The 20,095-nt window shown below is 44.7% G+C and overlaps 1 protein-coding gene, 1 long non-coding RNA gene and 1 pseudogene across 3 annotated transcripts in view; 2 read left to right on the top strand and 1 right to left on the bottom strand.

Annotated features, from left to right (window-relative positions):
* Positions 1 to 20,095, bottom strand: part of LOC117196481 (uncharacterized) — a 349,791-nt gene that overhangs the window by 233,726 nt on the left and 95,970 nt on the right. The gene's annotated exons all lie outside the window — the stretch shown is intronic.
* Positions 1 to 20,095, top strand: part of UST (uronyl 2-sulfotransferase) — a 300,409-nt gene that overhangs the window by 190,455 nt on the left and 89,859 nt on the right. The gene's annotated exons all lie outside the window — the stretch shown is intronic.
* Positions 8,092 to 10,065, top strand: LOC105748425 (serine/threonine-protein kinase 3-like; annotated as a pseudogene).

Here is a 20,095-nt window from a genome sequence, read left to right as displayed (position 1 = left end):
GAAACAGCTTCTCTTTGTTCCCAACAGCTGGAGACACGTTTTGATCCTAGCCTGCTGGCACCCATTTCTCCCGTGTTTATTTACTTGGAAACTTAAGCTGGTGTAGGCACGCGGTTGTAAAGTCACCGAAGCAGCACATTCTGACCCCCGAGGGGTGGGGAGGAGAGGTGGGCGGGCCGGCAGGCTCTGACATGCTGTGAGCCGCGCAGAGGACAAAGGAGCCCCCCCGGAGAGAGATGTCTTTGACATCCATTTGTCCTGAAGTATGTCGAAAGCAGGGGTCGCAGGTGTGTTTAGAACCAAAGACCAGTTCTGCAGTTTAGCAATATAGGGAGTATCCCTGGGAGCTTGGGACAGAGAAGTTGATGGGCATAGAAGGAGGAGAGGCACAAGGTGAGAAGAAAACAACAAAGGGATTTGGGGGGAAAGGAGGGGTCATGAGAGAGCCGTGAGCTTGGAGCCTTTGTGAGGGGAGAACAGAACGCCACCAGCCACCACCTGAGATGTCACCGAATAACCACACACACAGCCAAGTGTGTGGCTTGATGCAGTCAGCGGGCTGTCCCCATATTAGCGCATTCATCCCCAGGGCATCCCCTTCAACCCCTTTTTACAGTAAGACCCCTACATACGAACGAGTTCCATCCCAAGAGCACATTCATAGCCCAATTTGTTTGTAAGTCCAACAAATTTAGCCTAGGTACCCAACTAACACAGTCAGTATGTATAGCAATAGTACTGTACTGTAATAGGTTTATAATACTTTTCACACAAATAATACGTAAAAAACAAACACAGGATATAAAGAAAACATTTTTAATCTTACAGTACAGTACCTTGAAAAGCACAGTCGCAGCAGCTATATCACCACTGCTTTTACGCTTACTTCCAGACATCCTGGGCTTGAAATAAAGACCCTGTACCACTGTACTCTATACAGTATTGTACAGTGAAGTACAGAAAAGCACAACCACTTGTAGAGGATGCACGCACATGACAATATACACCAGACACATGAACTAACTTGCCTGATTGGACATGTGAACTCACGTTCGCATCTTTGAAAGTTCACAACTTGAAGGTTCGTGTGTAGGGGACTTACTGTGTAGACTAGGAAGGCAACTCCGAGAGGCTAAGTGGATAAGACCAAACCTTGAACATGAGGAAGTGTGTTAGGCTGCATTAGTTACAAGGAGTTCAGGTCCACTCAGGTTGCCTCAGGGGAAGAGAAAAGTAAGAGTTATCATTAGGATGTATCCGGTAATGAGAACAGAAGGGCCACAACTTCCAGCAAAGACCAGGAGATGCCACGCAGAGCCAGGCCACGTGGGAAGAGCAAAGAGCAGAGCGCAGCTCAGCCTCCCTGCGGGAAAACTAGAAGTGGTTCAGAACGGGAGCCGGGTCCAGCGGCCGGGTTATGTGGGCACCCGGTCAGCCCAGGGGTTCCCTTCTCCCTGTTCCCTGGTTATTGACACACTTCAGCCGCTTGCTGTGCTCTCCTCTCTGCTCCCACGACGGATGCTTCCTGGTGTTCCTCTGTAGCTCACATTCAGGCTTCTAAGAGTGACTTGTTCGTCCACTTGGTCACTCTGACCAGCCATAGGTCATGTTTGGCTGCCCCTGGGACAAGTCTCATCCGTGCTGTGTTCAAGGGCGTGGTCAGACAGATGGGACAGGATGGAGTCAACTCCAGGTATAGTGTTTGTGTTAATTTCCCATTACTGCTGTAGCAATTTACCACACACTTAGTCGGTTAAACTACCGACATTTCTAATCTTCCAGTTCTATAGGTCAGCAGTCTGACACCAGTCCCACTGGGCTAGACTCAAGGTGTTGGCAAAGCTGATTTTTTTTTTTAAGATTTTTTTTTTTATGTGGACCATTTTTTTAAGTCTTTATTGAATTTGTTACAATACTGCTTCTGTTTTTTTTGTTTTGGGTTTTTGGCCGCGAGGCATAGTGGAATCTTAGCTCCCCGACCAGGGATCAAACCTGCACCCCCTGCATTGGAAGGGGGATTCTTAACCCCTGGACCACCAGGGAAGTCTCCAAAACTGATTCCTTTTTGAAGGCTTGAGGGGAAGACCCATTTCCCTGTTCATTTGGGTGGTTGAGCCTCCATGTCCTGTGGTTGTAGACTGAGATCCCATTTTCTTGCTGGTGGTCAGATGTGTACTGTTCTCATTCTCTAGAGGCATCTACGCTCCTTAAACCGTGGCTCCCTCCCTCCCAGCTTCCAAGTAACTGGTGGTGGGTTGAGTACCTCCCAAGCTTGACATTTCTCCCCCTTCTTCTTCTTTTTTTATTTAAATTTAATTTATTTATTTATTTATTTTTGGCTGTGTTGGGTCTTCGTTGCTGCACGTGGGCTTTCTCTAGTTGCGGTGAGTGGGGGCTACTCTTCATTGCAGCACGTGAACTTCTCAATGCAGTTGAGGAGCACGGGCTCTAGGCACACGGGTTTCAGTAGTTGTGGCTCGCGGGCTCAGTAGCTGTGGCTCACGGGCTGTAGAGCACAGGCTCAGTTGTTGTGGCGCACGGGCTTAGTTGCTCCGCGGCACGTGGGATCTTCCCGGACCAGGGCTCGAACCCGTGTCCCCTGCGTTGGCAGGCAGATTCTTAACCACTGCGCCACCAGGGAAGTCCTCTCCTCCTCGCTTCTTCCATCTCATTTCTCTAACCAGCTGAGAAGGGTTCTCCACTTTTAAAGATTTCTGTGAACTGACTGGGCCCACCCAGATAGTCTAGAATCATCTCCCCATCTCAAGGACTGTAACGTTAATCACATCTGCAGAATCCTGTTTGCTGTATAAGGTCCCATATTCATAGGTCCCAGGGATTAAGGGTGTAGACGTCTTTGGGGTCTATTATCCTGCCCACCACAGTGTCACCTAGGACTGCGGGGACTGAGGGGCCTGTGGAGGGGTTGTGAGCATGACAGGCATTTAGAAACTTGGCTTGTCCCAGCCACCAGTGGGGAGCCCACGTCTGGCTTTCCACTGTGGCATGCTGCCATGCAGTGGCACCAAACTATGGCTTTCCTGTCTCTGGTCTGCAAAACCAAGGGGCCAGTCATACATTTTATTTTTACTCCTATGGGTGACTTATTCATCCATCCATCTACTCATTCATCATTCATTTATTCATTCAATAAATATTGATTTAGTATTCTGTGTGACAAGCACAATAATAACTGGAAATAAAACGCTGAGCAAAATTAGACCCCGTGTCTGTCCTCACAGAGCTCAGAGTCCTGAGAAGGAAACAGGTATTAATCCCCAAACCACACAGATTCATGTGAAATAGTAACTGCATCACATTTTATAACACAGAGAGATGTGCCACTGTCCAGGCATAGAATGGGGTAGTTGGCAAGTCTAGAAGTCAGAGAAGTGATGGTTGAACTGAGATGTGAAGGGAGAGAAGAGAAGGAAGAATATCCAGACATTGGGAACAGCACATGTAAAGGTCCTGTGGCAGAAGGGAGCAAAGTGAGCACGGGGGAAGAAGCAGGGAGGCCGGAGTGGGGTGAGGGAGGGAGACGGTGAGTGGCCTGGTGAGTGACGGAGGGAGGGAGAGCTGAACCCCACAGTGTGGGCAGGCAGGGGTCGGGCCCCACAGAACCTCCCAGGGCTTGTTCAAGAGGCCTGGGAGACACTAAGGGATTTAAAGCAGGGCTGGGGATGGGGGAGCATGTTTACATGGGATCCTAAAACTTACATTTTGGAAAAGAATTACTTTAGCTTCAATATACAGAGCAGAAAAGGGCTCCAGTTGATCTGAGGCTACTGCAGTGATCAAGGGGGAGATAAACAATCAAAAAGCAGGTATTTATGGAGCGAGGACCATGTGTGATGAGCAGCTCTAGGGGCAGGGGCGGTGATGGGGACGCATTTACAGTGCGGGGGCCACCTCACTGCCCTTCCACTTGCTAACTGCCTGGCTGGCAACAGAAGACCCAAACTTGAGGAGTTGTCATTGGCTGGGACATGTTTAATTAGCAAAAGAATGATGCAGACACCGGAGAATTCAGGAGAAGAAACATCAGTGAGAGGTGGGATCTTTGCGGGAGGCTTCCTGGACGAGGTGGGAGCTCAGTCTTTGGGGACGGATGCGGATTCAGGCAGGGGTGAGGGTCAAGAGGACCGCAGGAGCAGAGCGTTTGTGTAAAAGCCTGAGAGCCCGAGGCTTGCCCTATGGTCAGCCACCCAGCTTGGCCGGAGCAGAGGGTTTAGGGAGGCAAGGAGCTTTGGGACTGAGAAGCGATTCTCCAGATGTCCCCGAGGGGGCTGCCAAATCAGCTTTGCCTGACCTGCTTTCTCAATGGAAGGTCCCATCAGGGGCATCAAATCCAAGCTGCCAGAGCACAGCCAGGTGCATCCCGCTGGCCACCTGTCAGCTGAGCTCATCTGCTCCGGACCCCCGCGTCTCCCTGTGAGTCAGCGACCAGCTGCAGCTGCCTCCTTGCTGGGGGCTCAGCCCTGCACCCCAGCTGGGACACATGGCTCAGATTTATGAAGGTGGTGGTTCTCAGCCTGGCCGCTCATTGGAATCACCTGGGAGGCTTTTCAAACTACCAGTGCCCGGGTCCCACACCCAAAGATTCTGGTCTAATCGGTCAGGGGTGCAGGCTGGGCCTTGGGACTTTTTAAAAGCCGGGAGTGAGGCCAACATGTAGCTAAGGCTGAGAACTACTGAGAAATAACAACACATCCATTCTTGTCTGTATTAGCAGGAGCTATTTTTACTGAGAGATATACCTCCCGCATATCTTCTAGAAGCTTACTTTCTATATCCTCTGCACATTTGGAAAAGCTCTATTTGCCTTCGCCTCAGGAATTTCTGTATTTGGTAGACTTTTAGTTGGCGTGTGCAAATAAATGTCATTAAAGGAGCTTGATGGTATAGTGTAAGATTTGTTGTATTTATGAATACTCTGTGTAGGTCTTAAGTCAGGCTTTCTTTTAAACTGAAGTGGGAAACCAAAGAGTATATTATACTGTACATTTAAGATCTCACTTTAGGAAGCGTGCTTTAGGCAATAAAACAGAGTAAGTACTTTGATGAATAAAATATTTTAGCATGAAGACATCTTCTTATTTGGCCGATGAGGCATTTAGAAGCCATTGCCATTTTTCCAGAGACGTGCGTCACTCTTTAGATGCAGGCCAGTTCATAAAATACAATAAATGCTAAATTTAAAGACATGGATGAATAGAACTACACTTTAAATGCAGTCAGGAAATGTTCTTTAAAATAATGTTTTTTAAATGCAGCCAGGGAGCTTGCTATTCAAAGAAGTTATGCAGTGAAGTTTTATATAAAGTAAAAAACTAACGGCTCGATTTAATCTGTTTTAAATTTTGAATCTCATATCCTACACTTGTTTTCCAGAACCTGGCACACCTCTGTCGTTTTCCTCAATTTGCTTTGCCAAATTGTAATATTTTTTCACTGCCCAACTGTTTTACATACACAGCATAAATTCCCCAAAGGCAGAACGACCTCCAAACGTGTTCTGAAAAATATTTCGTGAACTCGAGACAGGAAAAGTAAGTGTAAAACATCTAAGAGATTTATTGGAATCTCAGCTTGAATTCTAATTGCAAGTACTTATGAAAATGTCAAAATTAACGTGAAATGGCTGGCAGTTTTTCTAATAACTGTAAATTGAATTAGATAGTGTGTAATTGGAAAAACGCTTGCTTCGCTCAGGCTCTCTCAAAACAAGTCTTAGAATCTGTTAGCTGCAGCAGCCTTGCCCTCTAATGGCTGGAAGTTGAAGGACAAGGCTAAATACTTCCGACTACAGGGAGGATAGAAACTAAGCAGAGGGATATGGTACCATGTCAGGAGACTCTTCCCTGACATGACATGAATCTTCATTCATGATTAAATGAAAGAATTTTAACCAAAGCCTACTCGATTTCAAGTCAAATGAAGCTTTTTAAAAATGGCTCTGCATTTCATATTACAAACTAAAAACACAATGGAATTGTATCAACATGTAGCTAAACGTTTCTATACTCTTTTTTTTTTTTGCATTGAAGAGGAAGGTTATACTGGTATGACTTTTTTTTTAATTAATTAATTAATTTGTTTTTATTTTTGCCTGTGTTGGGTCTTCATTCCTGTGCTCGGGCTTTCTCTAGTTGTGGCGAGCGGGGGCTGCTCTTTGTTGCGGCGCACAGGCTTCTCTTTGTGGTGGCTTCTCTTGTTGCCGAGCACGGGCTCTAGGCGCACGGGCCTCAGTAGTTGTGGCACGTGGGCTCAGTAGTTACGGCACACGGGCTCAGTAGTTATGGCTCGTGGGCTCTAGAGCACAGGCTCAGTAGTTGTGATGCACGGGCTTAGTTGCTCTGCGGCATGTGGGATCTTCCCGGACCAGGACTCGAACCCGTGTCCCCTGCATTGGCTGACGAATTCTTAACCACTGAGCCACCAGGGCGGCCCCTGGTATGACTTTTATAGTGAGCTGGCTGCCCCTTCACCACTCTGCAGAGTTTTAAACACTCACTGCCAGTTTTTGAAATAAACTAAACTCTTGGATGAGACTTGTCAAAAGAATCAGCAGATGCATAAAAGAAAGTTATCAAGTTTAATACGAGACAGAGGAAACTTTGTTGGCGATGAAATCTCACTATAATTATGGCATTCCATATCTGACCACTATTAATAAATAAAAACCCTATGAGATTAAGAAAAGTGATCTAAACCAAGACAATAGGGAGTTCCCTTGTGGCTTAGTGGTTAGGGGCTTTCACTGCTGCGGCCTGGGTTCAATCCCTGGTTGGGGAAATGAGATCCCTCAAGCCATACGGCATGGCCAAAAAAATAAAAAATAAACCAAGACAATAAGATTAACCTCAGCCAACCTTGATTACTGCTCATCTTTATTTCTCCAGGTAATTATTACTTGGTGTGAATTATATTTAGTTTTTGCATGCTAATATAAATAATATATATTTTTTACTTGTTAATATATATTGCTTCTAAAATCCTTCAAATTATTTCACATTTGTATATGTCTTCTAGGTTTAACTAAAATATAATTCTCTCAGATGATAGGACATGATCTCCTCTTTTAATCCCAGCACCCTTCGCAGCCACCTGGCCAACACCCAGCCCAACTTTCAGTACATACTTAACAATAGATACAAATGTGGACCAAGCACCAATGTTTGCCTCCTCTCTCCACTTACAACTTCAATATATTTTGAACACCTGCAAAGCGTCAGGCATTGTGATGGGAATAGCTGTGGCAAGATGAGCATCTGTTCCTACTCTCTGCCTCTACCGCACACAAAGAAACCCATCTCCTCCTGTATTCCATTAATAGTGAGTGATACCCCTATCGGTTCAGTCACCCATACAAGAGACTCTGGAGTCATCCCTGCCTGCTTTCTTTCCCCAGCCCCCCAACCCATATGCAATCAGTCACCAGCTTAACCTGGAATCCTCCTGAAAGCAGAGCCTGAGGCAAGGGTTTGGAGGAAGGGTTTTAGAATTTGGACAGTGATCCCAGGGACTAGGAGTGGGGAACTGGAGAGAGAGGGAAGGAGGGAAGGTCAACACAAGGGCGTGTCCTGACATTGGTCACTCCCGTGGAAACCGAGGCTCAAGCCTGCCAGCACTGTGGGAGGACAGGGTAGAATTTGCCCTAGAATGTTTCTGACTGAGGAAAGCAGAAAGCATTTACCCACTGCTTTCATCGTTTGTTGTCAGGTTCACCTCACGAAGCCTTAACTCCCCGCACATCTGGGCTGTGCACACAGGGGGGCCACGTGGGTTCCTCTGGGTGTAGCACTGGGAACAGAAAGCGAGGTTGCTCTCAGGTTACTTCTGCATGAATCTCACGGCTGCAGCAATGGCTAGAGAAAAAGTGGCCAAGAGGACGGGAGGCAGGGCACAATAGTGTCCGGTCCAGCTGCCAAGACTGTCGCTTCTTCCTCCTTGACGTCTCTCAGATCATTCCCCATCAGGGTCATCAACAAAGCCCTCCTCATGTGCTACCCAGATATCTGCAAAAGCCTCATAGGCGGTCAGCCTGGCTCCAGTTCATCTTCCAACCCACGGTCATAGCCTCTAGTGTGCAAATCTGTTGTCCTTCTCCTGCTTAAAACTCTTCTGTGTCTTTCTGTTCCCTAGGTGTAATGTCAGCTATCAATATTGTTATAATATTATCATAATATTTAGGGTTGTTTGGCCTGAAGCGACCCAGCACTGGAACATGCAGGCTCTTTGGTGGTGCTAATGGCGGGAGGGCTCACACCAAGGAGTATTTCCCAGAACTTCTGCTGGCAGTGTCCTTGTCCCGGCAGTGAGCCACAGCCACCCCCCGCCTCTGCAAGATACCCTCCAACACCAACAGGGAGGCCTGGCTCAGTCTCCTACGGAGTCACTGCTCCTTCCCCCTGCGTCCCGATGCGCACACTACCTTGTGTGTGCCCTTCATGAGTGGAGTCTCTGTTTCCCCCAGTCCTGTCGAAGTCCTGCAGTCAAATCCTGCTAGCCTTCAAAGTCTGATTCTCTGGGAATTCCTCCTCCTGTTGCCAGACCCCCAGGCTATTTTTTTGATTCCCACAAACCCACCACCAACATTCAGGAAGCCAGAACTTTGTTCTGATGATTTCACCAATTTTTTAAAAAAGTGCCTAGTGAAGAATCCTGAGCAGAGAGCTACTGCAACACAACTTTTACAGCACCCTTTTATCAGGAATGCAAAACCTCTATCAATTTTAAGAGACTTGATCACAGAAGCTATGGAAATCAAGGCTAAAAGACATGAGGAATAGAGCGAGAAATGGAAGAGGAAGAAGAAAATTCGGATGAAGATGAGCTGTATTCCCACACCATGGTGAAGACTAGCTCAGAAAGCGTGCGCACCATGAGGCCCACAAGCACGATGAGTGAAGGGGCCCAGACCGTGATTGAACATAACAGCACAATGTTAGAGTCTGACTTGGGGCCATAGTTATAAACAGTGAGGATGAGGAAGGAGATGGAACTATGAAAAGAAATGCAACTTCACCACAAGTACAAAGACCATCTTTCTTGGATTACTTTGATAAACAGGACTTCAAAATAAGAGTCATGAAAACTGTAATCAGAATATGCATGAACCCTTCCCTGTGTCCAAAAATGTTTTTCCTGATAACTGGAAAGTTCCTCAAGATGGAGACTTTGACTTTGGGCTTCCCGGGTGGCGCAGTGGTTGAGAATCTGCTCCAATGCAGCGGACACGGGTTCGCTCCCTGGTCCAGGAAGATCCCACATGCCGTGGAGCATCTAAGCCCGTGCGCCACAACTGCTGAGCCCGTGTGCCTAGAGCCCGTGCTTCGTAACAAGAGAAGCCGCCACAATGAGAAGCCCGCGCACCGCAACAAAGAGTAGCCCCCGCTCGCCGCAACTAGAGAAAGCCCGCGCACGGCAACGAAGACCCAACACAGCCAAAAATAAATAAATTTATTTTAAAAAATATATTATCATAATACTTAACCAAAAAGCATCACAACCACATGTGAATCTACAATTATCTCAGTAAAAAACTTCAATGAAAAGAAGCTTCACAAACCAAGAGAAAAAGGATAAGTTAACCAATGAATAGCATAGGAAAAATGCAAGTGAGAATGAGCCAGTTTTGGAAACAGGATGTGAGAAGCGTGGTTTGATTAACACGTATTTATTTAGGAAAGCAGTAAGTCAAGGCTGGCAGGACAGGACCAGATAACTGAGAGTCTTGAAAGCTGCAGAAAGGACTTGAAAATTCATCACAGAAGGCAGGACTCAAGCGTCTTGAGCAAGGAATTAAATGTCAGGATGTGAAATGCTGCTTCTAAGTTGTGTGTTACACTTAGAAAGACCTTCTTTGCTCTGAAGCTATTAAAAGAATTCTCCATGGTGTCTTCCGGAGTTTTTGTTGTAATTCCTGTTGTCTAGTATAAAATCTTTGATCCATCCTGCTGTCAGGTGTAACATGAATCCAATATCTTTTTTTTCCCAGGTGGTTAACAAATTATCTCAACAACCTTTACAGAATAATTTATTTTTTCACACTAAAGTGTCGCCTTTACCACGTAATAAATTCTTATTTTTGGAGGGATCAATTTTTTGACTTTTTATGTTATTCCATTGATCTGTGTCTTTAGGTATAGTAGAACACTATTACATATGTGTGTGTGTGTGTGTGTGTGTGCTCTTGTGTGTAAACTAATATATAATCACATAATATACATTTTATTATATAATAGACAATAATATCATCAATACAATTAATGTACTATACAATAACTATTATATACTAAATATTTTATTATCTGGTAGGCTCTAATCTCTTCTCACTAATCTTTCCCCTAACTGTTCTAGCTCTTTCGTCTTTGTTGATTTTTCTATAGAAACTTTAAAATCAGCTTGTTCAGCTCTCCCTCCCCCCACGTACATCCCCAGAAAACATTAAGTTTTAGATGGACTTGAGAAGCACCGTGGGAGACCTTGAGTGACACCGCATCTCCCACTGTGCTCACTCTTAGCCCTGTGTGATCAGCACGTTCGCCGGATAAGTGTTATTTCTCCTTTACTTGTGGGAACTAAGTTGAAGTCAGCAGATAAAACCCCTCACTTGAATTGTTCTGACTTAATATGCATCTGAGACTTTAACTTGGTCACTTCCAGCTGCTCCCCTCATTAAATTCAGATCCCTAATATCATACATTAGTATATGCCTTTTACCTTTGTGTGCAAACCCCAGACGTGAAAGCCTGAGTAATTCATCATTTACTTTGAATGGAGGGTTCTGTTTCTGGCCCTTCACAGGTGGGCTCCTCCTGTCACACAATATTTCTTTCTTTCCATTAATACCTTGGCCCTGCATCTTCATCGGGTTCTCGCATTCAGTCTTCTGTGGGCATCCTGCGAGAGTTTTGTGCAGCCAGTTTCCTGCATCTTGCCTATTCTCTGTTTGCCCAATCTGATCACTCTGCAATTGAAAACACTTGAATAATATACATACATCATCAATATACCACTACCCTGATTTTTTTTGGAAAGTTCTTCTCCTTCATCCATTCAGTCCAATCGGCACTGAAACCCCTTTTATTTTGTTTAGAATGTCTCTGCAGCGTCGCTCACCCTCTCTCCGTTGCCACTGCCATTAGCACTGTCTTTAATGTTTTTCAGTGCTGGAACAGCCTCCTAACTAATCTCCTCTGATTTAGCCACTTTCTCGCCCTTTCACCCTGTATAGTGCTGCCAGATTCGTTTTCCAAAGCAGCACTTCACATCCTGTCATTTAATTCCTTGCTCAAGAAGCTTGGTGTGTCCTGCCTTCTGTGATGAATTCTCAAGTCCTTTCTGCGGCTTTCAAGACTCAATAATCTGGACCTATCCTGCCAACCTTGACTTACTGCTTTCCCAATTAAATGCTAATTGAACCAAGCTTCTCAAATTCTCTCTTGAGAACAGGCTCCTTCCCATATCCTTTCTTTTCCTTATGTTGCTACCCTAAGCTGGAAAGTCTTCTTCTCGTTTCTCTCTCCATCCATATCCTATCCATCCTTCAAAATCTCATCACCATTCTCTCTGGATCCCAACCTTTGGGTCGCTGTTCCTTAGTACCTGAATACTTAACTCGATCCTCATAACACAATCTTATGAGATTATTATTATGTTATCATGATCTCAATTTAATGATGAGCCTGTTGCTCAGGAAGGTTAAGCAACTTGCCCAGAGTTAAGTTACATCCATGAAGTGATGAAACTAGGATTCAGACTCCGGCAGTCTGGCTTCAGAGGCCGTGTCCCTAACCACCATGCTGAACTGCCTCTTTTCATCCTGTGTGACTCTCAGCTTGTTTCCTTAGTCCTTTCTCAGCCTGACTGTCAAGTATTCCATCTGCTGTTGGTCACGTATCATCTTCCCTGCTTTGTATACATCCCATTTATTGCTTCCCTGGAGCCCGTCATGTAGGAAGGACTTAATAGGATTTACTGCATATGCGCAGGGAACTTAGCGGCCTTACTCACCAGCATTTCTTCAGCACCTAAAAAAAAGTTTTTTTAAAAATAAAATAACAGGATCTGACACATAGTAAGTGCTCAAAGATTATTTGTTGAATAAATGACTAAATGAATATTGGATTGATTCACAGTTTGATAAATATATGACCATGTCAGTGTATCCTTCTCAAGTTTTTCCATTCATATAAATGTGCACATCTGTATTTTATGTACAGGTCTCTCAGTTGCCTCTAGGCCATGACTGATGATTAGCTGGATTTTTTTTTCTGGATAAAATGGATGCTTAGTTGTCATCAGCTAAGTTAGTTGTTGCCTCTACGGATCTAAAGGCACTTCCCAGGGCACGGCAGGTCTTGGAGTTCAGCTCTCTATTATAGCTGATGAAATTAATTTACACCAATTTAATTAGACTAATATTTTACTATCAAAAGCAAAAAGAAACACTTTTGCTAGGTTTAGCTGCCTTAGCAAATAGTACTTTTAAACTTGAGGTCTATAGCACTTGATTATTTATAAGTAAATAAAATGTTATCGATAATCCAACAAAATTTAATTTTTAGAAGTGTTTCTTCTTCGTGAAAAAGTTCTTCTAACCTGGCGAAGGGCATTATTTGCTTCATACCCTACTCCTGAAGACTACTTTGGTTTCTACTTTTCATCCAGTATCAACTTTAATATTTTGGCTCAAAGATACCTCAAGTAATCCTCTCTAAATGTTATTAGTGGAAGTCAGGCTTCTGCAGAGCAAAACCTGTATTTAATTTATTTGCAAAGCCACATTTAGCATTGCGAATTTTAAAATTCAGTCAAAATAAATGATTTTACATCAAGGGCTGAATTATCACCAAGTTTTCGAAAGGCTTTTTTTCTGAGAAATTCAAAGCTTCTCATTAAGTCTATAGTCTTCCAAAATTGTGCTGTTCTCCAAGATAGCCTTATTAGTCCCATTTTGCAAATAACAAAATTGTGGCAAGAAGCAATTAAATATCTTCACCAGGGTCTATTGGAATCGTGTCATACTGGGTAGGCCCTTGACTTATAATCACACCATCGTTGGTAAATTAGAAGAGGCTACAAACAAAGAAGGAAGAAAAAAGATTAGCAAGGAGGAAGGCAAATGTAGGAACAGGATTTGTCATCAGGGCCCTTTTAACATGGGGTCCCAGGGAATTGAGAAAAGGGAGGGAAAAAAAAACAGACCTTAATTAATCATAGTACTTTTTAAGGCAGAAAAGAAACATAGAGGGCTTCCCTGATGGCACAGTGGTTGAGAATCCGCCTGCCAATGTAGGGGACACGGGTTCGAGCCCTGGTCCGGGAAGATCCCACATGCCGCAGAGCAACTAAGCCCGTGAGCCACAACTACTGAGCCCGTGTGCTGCAACTACTGAAGCTCATGTGCCTAGAGCCCGTGCTCCGCAACAAGAGAAGCCACCGCAATGAGAAGCCTGCACACCGCAATAAAGACCCAACACAGCCATAAATAAATAAATTTATAAAATAAAAGAAACATAGAGGTTATCTCATCTCATCCACTCATTTAAGGAGTTAGGACTGGAGCGTGAAGGTTGGAAATACCACAAGGAGCTGCCCTCATTATGATGGTGTTGACTGTAAAGGCTAAGCTAAATCAGATATTTATCAGAGAAAGTGAATTTAGAAATAGAATATCATGAACAAATTTGTGAAATATAAGAAAGTCTGAAAAGGGTGTATGTTAAGTTCTGGAACAAAATTATAAAGCCCGGAAGTGATGGCCATCTCCTAAACTTTTCCAGTCTATTGCTCACCAGTCTCCTTATTATGACAGCCTAGTTCAGTTTCATGCTTGTGCAGAAAAGGAGGACACAGTTATCTCAAGATGACCAGATCACCATGGTGGACCCCCTGTCACCACCCTGCCACACACACACACACACACACACACACACACACACACACACACACCCCTACACATGCTCACTCACACCCTCTCAGTGACTGAAATTGACAGCTTTTTTTTTTTTTTTAACGTTAAACTCTTCTTCCTGGGTTCTTTTCTTTAATTATAAATAAAACTGGTAGGTCTGGCATTTTGTTACCAGCATCTTTTAATGAACCTACCCATCCACAAGGTTATGTACGTCTCGTGCATAAATGTTTGGACTATTTATATTCTGATATGGTTAATTCATTCTCTCTTTCTTTCAACAAGTATTCAGCACCTACTCTGTAGCCAGGGCTTTGGCAGATACTGAGAATGCAGTACTGAAAAGCACAGGTGTAGTTCCAGCTTTCATGGAGAGTCTAATCTGTCAGGGAAACAGACATTAAACAAGTGACTGGAAGAGGTGATCAGGCTGTGGGAATAGTATGTACATAAATCAAGAGTCCCAGGTACTACGAAACTTATATGGATGGAGTTTTAGAAGGCAGGGCACAGGGGTATGCTATGCAGATGGAAAGGTGGGCAGGGGCAAATATATCATAAGTATGTGAGGCTTTATTCTGAAAACAATGGAAAGTCTCAGACAGGTCGAATTGTGGTCAGGGAGGGGGGCATGACATGACAGGATTTGCATTTGAAATCTTGTGCAAGGGGAAGATGCTTGGAGTAGGGCAAGATAAACTATTTTGGTTTGGAATAGAATTGGCATGGCAGAGGAGACTGATAGGGATGAAAAGATTCAGACACATGTCTGAGGTAGAATCAGTCATTGCTCCTTGAGTGATTGAATGTGGAGCTGGAGGATGAGGGGAGTTAAGGAAGATCCTGGGTTTCTGGTTGGAGCAGTTCGATGGAGGGTACTACTGTAGGTGGGGAATGCAGGTACAGAGGGGCGGGAGAGATATGCTGAGTTTCAGATGCTCACGTGAATGGAGACATCCAGCAGTCAGAAGAGAGGGCTGGGCTAGATATATAGAATTGGAAATTATCAGTATCCAGAGAAAGGGTAATTATATATACCTATCTGCATATATCTACATCTGTATCTATATCTGTATTCCATGAGGGGTGAGATCATGTCTGGAGCAATGGCGGTGCTCACTGATTATTTGCTGAAAGTTGTTGAATTGAAGCCATTTGGTGAAATCAGGGATGAGGATAAAAAGCCTGTGGGTCACCCATTTTTTAGCACTCTTTGAGGAGTGGGAAACAAAGGAAACAAGAGCATCAGTCCCAAGAAGAGGATAACATAGAGATGTGGCATCACAGAATCAGAGGGAAAAAGTCTTGAGAAGGGAGGATAGTTCATCATTGTTGGAAGTGGCTGGGAGGGGCAAGCAAAAGAAAACTAGAAAAATGGAGATAGTGATGGAAGTGTTGGTCTGCATTGCCCTGGTGAGGTAGGCAGAGGCACCCCTGGGTTGATAGTCATCGTCTCTCCTAAAGAGGATGTTCTCTCTCGGGATCACTTACCAGGGGAAGAAGTAGGTCCTCAAGGGCAAGGGAATCCCACATCACTCTTCTTTTTAAAAAAATAAATATTTATTGAGAACTTGCTATATGCACAGTCTAAAGTGACTAGCATGCTAAGTTCCTCTGAGAAGCAGAAGCCAAGATGAGATTGGACATGCAGAGATCTACTGGGAGAAATGCTCGTGAGGGAAAAGGGAATTGGAAAAAGACATCATACCTGCTATAGGTCTGACCGCGTGAAGAGCAGAGAAGGAAGAATTGGGTAGGCAGAAGCTCAGACTACAGTGCAGCTCTAATAAAGTTTTGGCCAAGCCAGTGGGGAATCTTTAAGCCGAAGTCATCCATCGGAGGAGTCCTGCAGCTTGCAGGAATGGACCTGCTATAACCTCCCTGCCAGTCTTTGGCTTAGAGCAGCCCGTGGCCTCAGCAAGAATGGGGTCATAGACTCAGAGCAAAGCATCTCGGACCATTGGTCAGTTACTCTCCCGACAGCAGGAGAGGTTCATACCTGCCACACGTACATTATCTCATGTAATCTTTACAGCATCCCTCTAAGATAAATATTATTATGCCCGTTTCACAGATGAGACACTAAGGACTACAGAAGCCGTGTAACTTGCTTAAGTTTACACAACTAGTAAGAAGCAGAGCCTGGGTTTCAACCAGTGATGCTCTGGAGCTGGCTTGGACTGGCTCTGAGCAACTGTTAAATTTTCAGGAATTGTGCTATTTAGTTGACATCAAGATGGTGGCTTGAATTTGGCCATGGTAGGCGTATTCACACCATGGAAATCTGCAAATGCTATAAATCAGGTCTTCTTTTTTTCAGGAAGGGTGGTTGTTATACATTTACCACTGATAGCCACTGATGGCAGATCAGTGGTAGATCATATGCCACCGATCTGAATCCAGGTCATCTGACTCCAGAGTTGCCCCTGCTGAATAAGTATTTACCTTCGAAGGTAGCACGGATATACGTACATTCCTCTACTGATGATTAGGGATTGGTAATCTATGAAATTATGTAAAATGTTGGGTCTGGTACAGTTATATCTGTTACTACTCATATGAATTCTTGCATCTTACATTTATAAAGGCAGACACACTACTGGAAAGTGTGTTTCAACCTCAAGATGACCTTTGAAGAGGACTGTAACATCCATTACAGCCCAGTGATGTAATTGATATTCTTCCTGCCTACTCCCACCCACAGACCAGAGGATATATTAATTACCTGCCTGCCTGGTCACTGGCAGCTTATTGTGAAATTGTTTATCCTCCCAGCTCTGCACTCTCCAGCCTGGGAAATAAAATTTGCATGCTGCCTGTGTCATGTGCTCCAGAGTCTGAGAGCACAGCATCCGTAGAGAACAACCCAAGAAAGTTTAGGATGAAAAGAAGCCCAGGGACTTTGGCCACTGTAGAAAGTAATGTGCCCTAAGTGTCCCTGAGAGTCAGAAGACGCAGGTTTCAGAGTCACTTCAAACTGCAAAATATGAGAGCTACTAAAAATATTTCTAGTGCACATGACCCAGCTGAGGAAGCAGCTTATGCCGGGAAGCCTGCCTCCAGATGAAAACGCAGGTCTGTCGTGACAGCAACCCTTGCCCTCAAGCAAAGCTCTCTGAAATCTCCTGACATTGCAGAAGAATCTGTGAATCACCACTTCTGCACCACTTTCAAAAACGTTTCTTCCTTATTATTTTAAAATACTTTTTAGGGCTTCCCTGGTGGCCCAGTGGTTGAGAATCCGCCTGTTGATGCAGGGGACATGGGTTCGTGCCCCGGTCCGGGAAGATCCCACATGCCGCAGAGCGGCTGGGCCCATGAGCCATGGCCGCTGAGCCTGTGCGTCCGGAGCCTGTGCTCCGCAACGGGAGAGGCCACAACAGTGAGAGGCCCGCGTACCGCAAAAAAAAAAAAAACAAGACACTTTTTAAATAAAAAAGTAAGAGAGAGGCCCTTTTCTTGGCACTTGGGACCATCAGGGAATAGGACACAAATTGCTATTACTGTGGAGCTCACGTTCAATTTTTTTTTTTTTTGCACGCGGGACTCTCACTGTCGTGGCCTCTCCCGTTGCGGAGCGCAGGCTCAGCGGCCATGGCTCACGGGCCCAGCCGCTCCATGGCATGTAGGATCTTCCCGGACCAGGGCACGAACCCATGTCCCCTGCATCGGCAGGCGGACTCTCAACCACTGTGCCACCAGACAAGCCCCATGTTCAAGTTTTATTCCTTGCTTCAACCCTCTTCATCTTCATCACATGTGTATGTGTTCATTTATCAAACGTGTATCATTCAGCCAAACAGGCACTGGGCGTCTGCTCTGGGCCACGTGCAGTGGTAAGGGCTGCGGAAACAAGATAGACTTTGCTCTTAGAAATACAGTCTAAGGGGAGAGGCAGGCACATAGCCCTTGGGTCCTAACACCAGGGCATTATCTACAAGCATCAGTGGACGGCTGTGGAGGTCATGTCTGGAGGCTTCCTGGAGGAGATGACACGAGTTGAGTCTTGCTGGATACGTAGAAGGCAGCCAGGCAGAGAGGGGATAACTTGAAACGGCTTGCTGCATAGGAGGAACTAAAGACAGCAAAGGTTGCTGGGGCATATAAAGGGTGAGGCGGGAACAGGAACCCAAGGTTGGACAGGTAGGCAGAGCCTGCATCATGATGTCAATTCCCTGGTTAATTTCATTTATTTAAAAAACAAGACAGCCTAAACTTCCTGATGTTCATTTCGGCTGGTGTTCTGCATTGAAAGACAGGCAGGAAGCCAGAGGAGGCCGCCTCTCTGGTCTCTAACCTGCAGGTGTAGACCTGCGAGGTGATGCACTGTCTCATGCTCCCTGCCCCCTCCCAGCCACGCCCCAGCCCTCTGCACTTCAACACTGCAACTCGCCTCTTACCATTGCCAAATCCACTCTTCAAAGGAGACCTCTGCCTGTTTCCAAGGATGCAGCTAGTTGGTTCCTCCTCCACATTGCCCTGCTTCCGGCCAATTCATGGTAATTCACTGGTCTGTCAGTCAGCAGCTCAGAGCCTGCACTCTCTCCCACCCACATTCCAACACCCTTTTACCACCAGCGAGTGAGCCAGGAGTGAGCTTTACAGCCACTTCTGCTCCTCTGGAATGGCCCTTCTAGAAATGTAGGAACCTCATCAGTCCTCCATCAGCCAGTAAAAATGGGATAATAGATGTTCAAAGGCTTTGAAAATACAAGAAACACGTAATTCACAGTGTTCTTGTTATCATTGGAAGCCTCTAGACTTCTGAAGAAGCAATTTATGGCTTTGTGGGAACTTCACGAAGGTGGGGTTCTTTGACCTCAGTAAGTGCCCCCAAATAAAAACCTTGGTTAAAAAGTTTCAAAAGTTCAAAAGGATTTAGGACAGTGAAGGGAGGGAAGAACCGAGGTGGATTATTGAAGTCAGAAATTTCAGGGCCTTCCCTCTGTGAAGGAGTAGCTAAGCCACAGCAGAAATCCAACACCTGGGTCTCCATTACTTTTTACAAACTGCATTAGCATTTTACCAGTACTGTAGACTGATTTGACGGAGGGCCAGGGCATTAAGCGGGAAAAAAAGTAACCCATGAGACCCTTACCGAAATAATGGATAAACAAAAATGATTGGTCTTTATCCTCGTTCAAATAAACTGAAAACAACTTGGATTGCGTTAATAGAAGCATCTGTTCTAACAACAGCAAATGCAGATTATGTGTCTTCAACTCTGTCCCGTGTCTTTCCAGGTTAACAGATAACTTACTAAATTAAGGCAGCCATGTTTACTCTTCCAAAACGGGACCTGTAAAACTGAGACATCAAAGCCCAGCCGGGGCCATTGACCATTCTCATTTGAGAGGTGAAGGCTTTGTCTAATCTTCACATCTCTTCCTTAAATACAAGAGTTAATAATAAGTTGCCAGTTCATATGGTAAATAACAAACTTTCCTGAGCTTTTGGGTAATCAGTGAGTTTTTACTTTATTAATTCCACTCCTCTCCATTTGTAATGTAGCTGGAGGAACATTTAAGTCAATGGAAATGCAACTAAAGAAACAGGGCCACTTTGTGAAGAAATTTCACACTTAAATATAAAAAGCAAAATATGTGTGTAGGGTAATAAAGTTCAAAGACCGTTGCTTCCTTTGTTCTTTTTAATATTTTATTTGGAATTTGGCATTAGAGTCAGGACAACCCACAGTAACCAAAATAGACTTTCATATAAAAAATACTAAAAAGGGTTATACACCAAAATATTTTTCTTTTTATCTATTATATTTTAATTACTTATATCTTGTATTTTAAAATATTTATATTTGTGTGGCAGATTTATGGTTGCTTTTTATTTTCCTTTTTTCGCTTAACTGTATATTCTATAATAAACATGGGTTGCTTTTTTTTTTTTTTTTTTTTTTGCGGTACGCGGCCCTCTCACTGTTGTGGACTCTCCCGTTGCGGAGCAGCAGGCTCAGCGGCCATGGCTCATGGGCCCAGCCGCTCCGTGGCATGTGGGATCTTCCCGGACCGGCGCATGAACCTGTGTCCCCTGCATCGGCAGGCGGACTCTCAACCACTGCGCCACCAGGGAATCCCATGGGTTGATTTTATAATAAAAATATTGGAGGAGCAAGGCTAAGCTTTGACACCAAGGAGATCTTTCTTGCTTTGGAATTTG

Source organism: Orcinus orca, chromosome 12, assembly GCF_937001465.1.
Source record: "Orcinus orca chromosome 12, mOrcOrc1.1, whole genome shotgun sequence".
NCBI classification, from domain to species: domain Eukaryota; kingdom Metazoa; phylum Chordata; class Mammalia; order Artiodactyla; family Delphinidae; genus Orcinus; species Orcinus orca.
The sequence above is the reverse complement of the archived record's forward strand: the minus strand, read 5'-3'. Positions and strand labels throughout refer to the sequence as shown.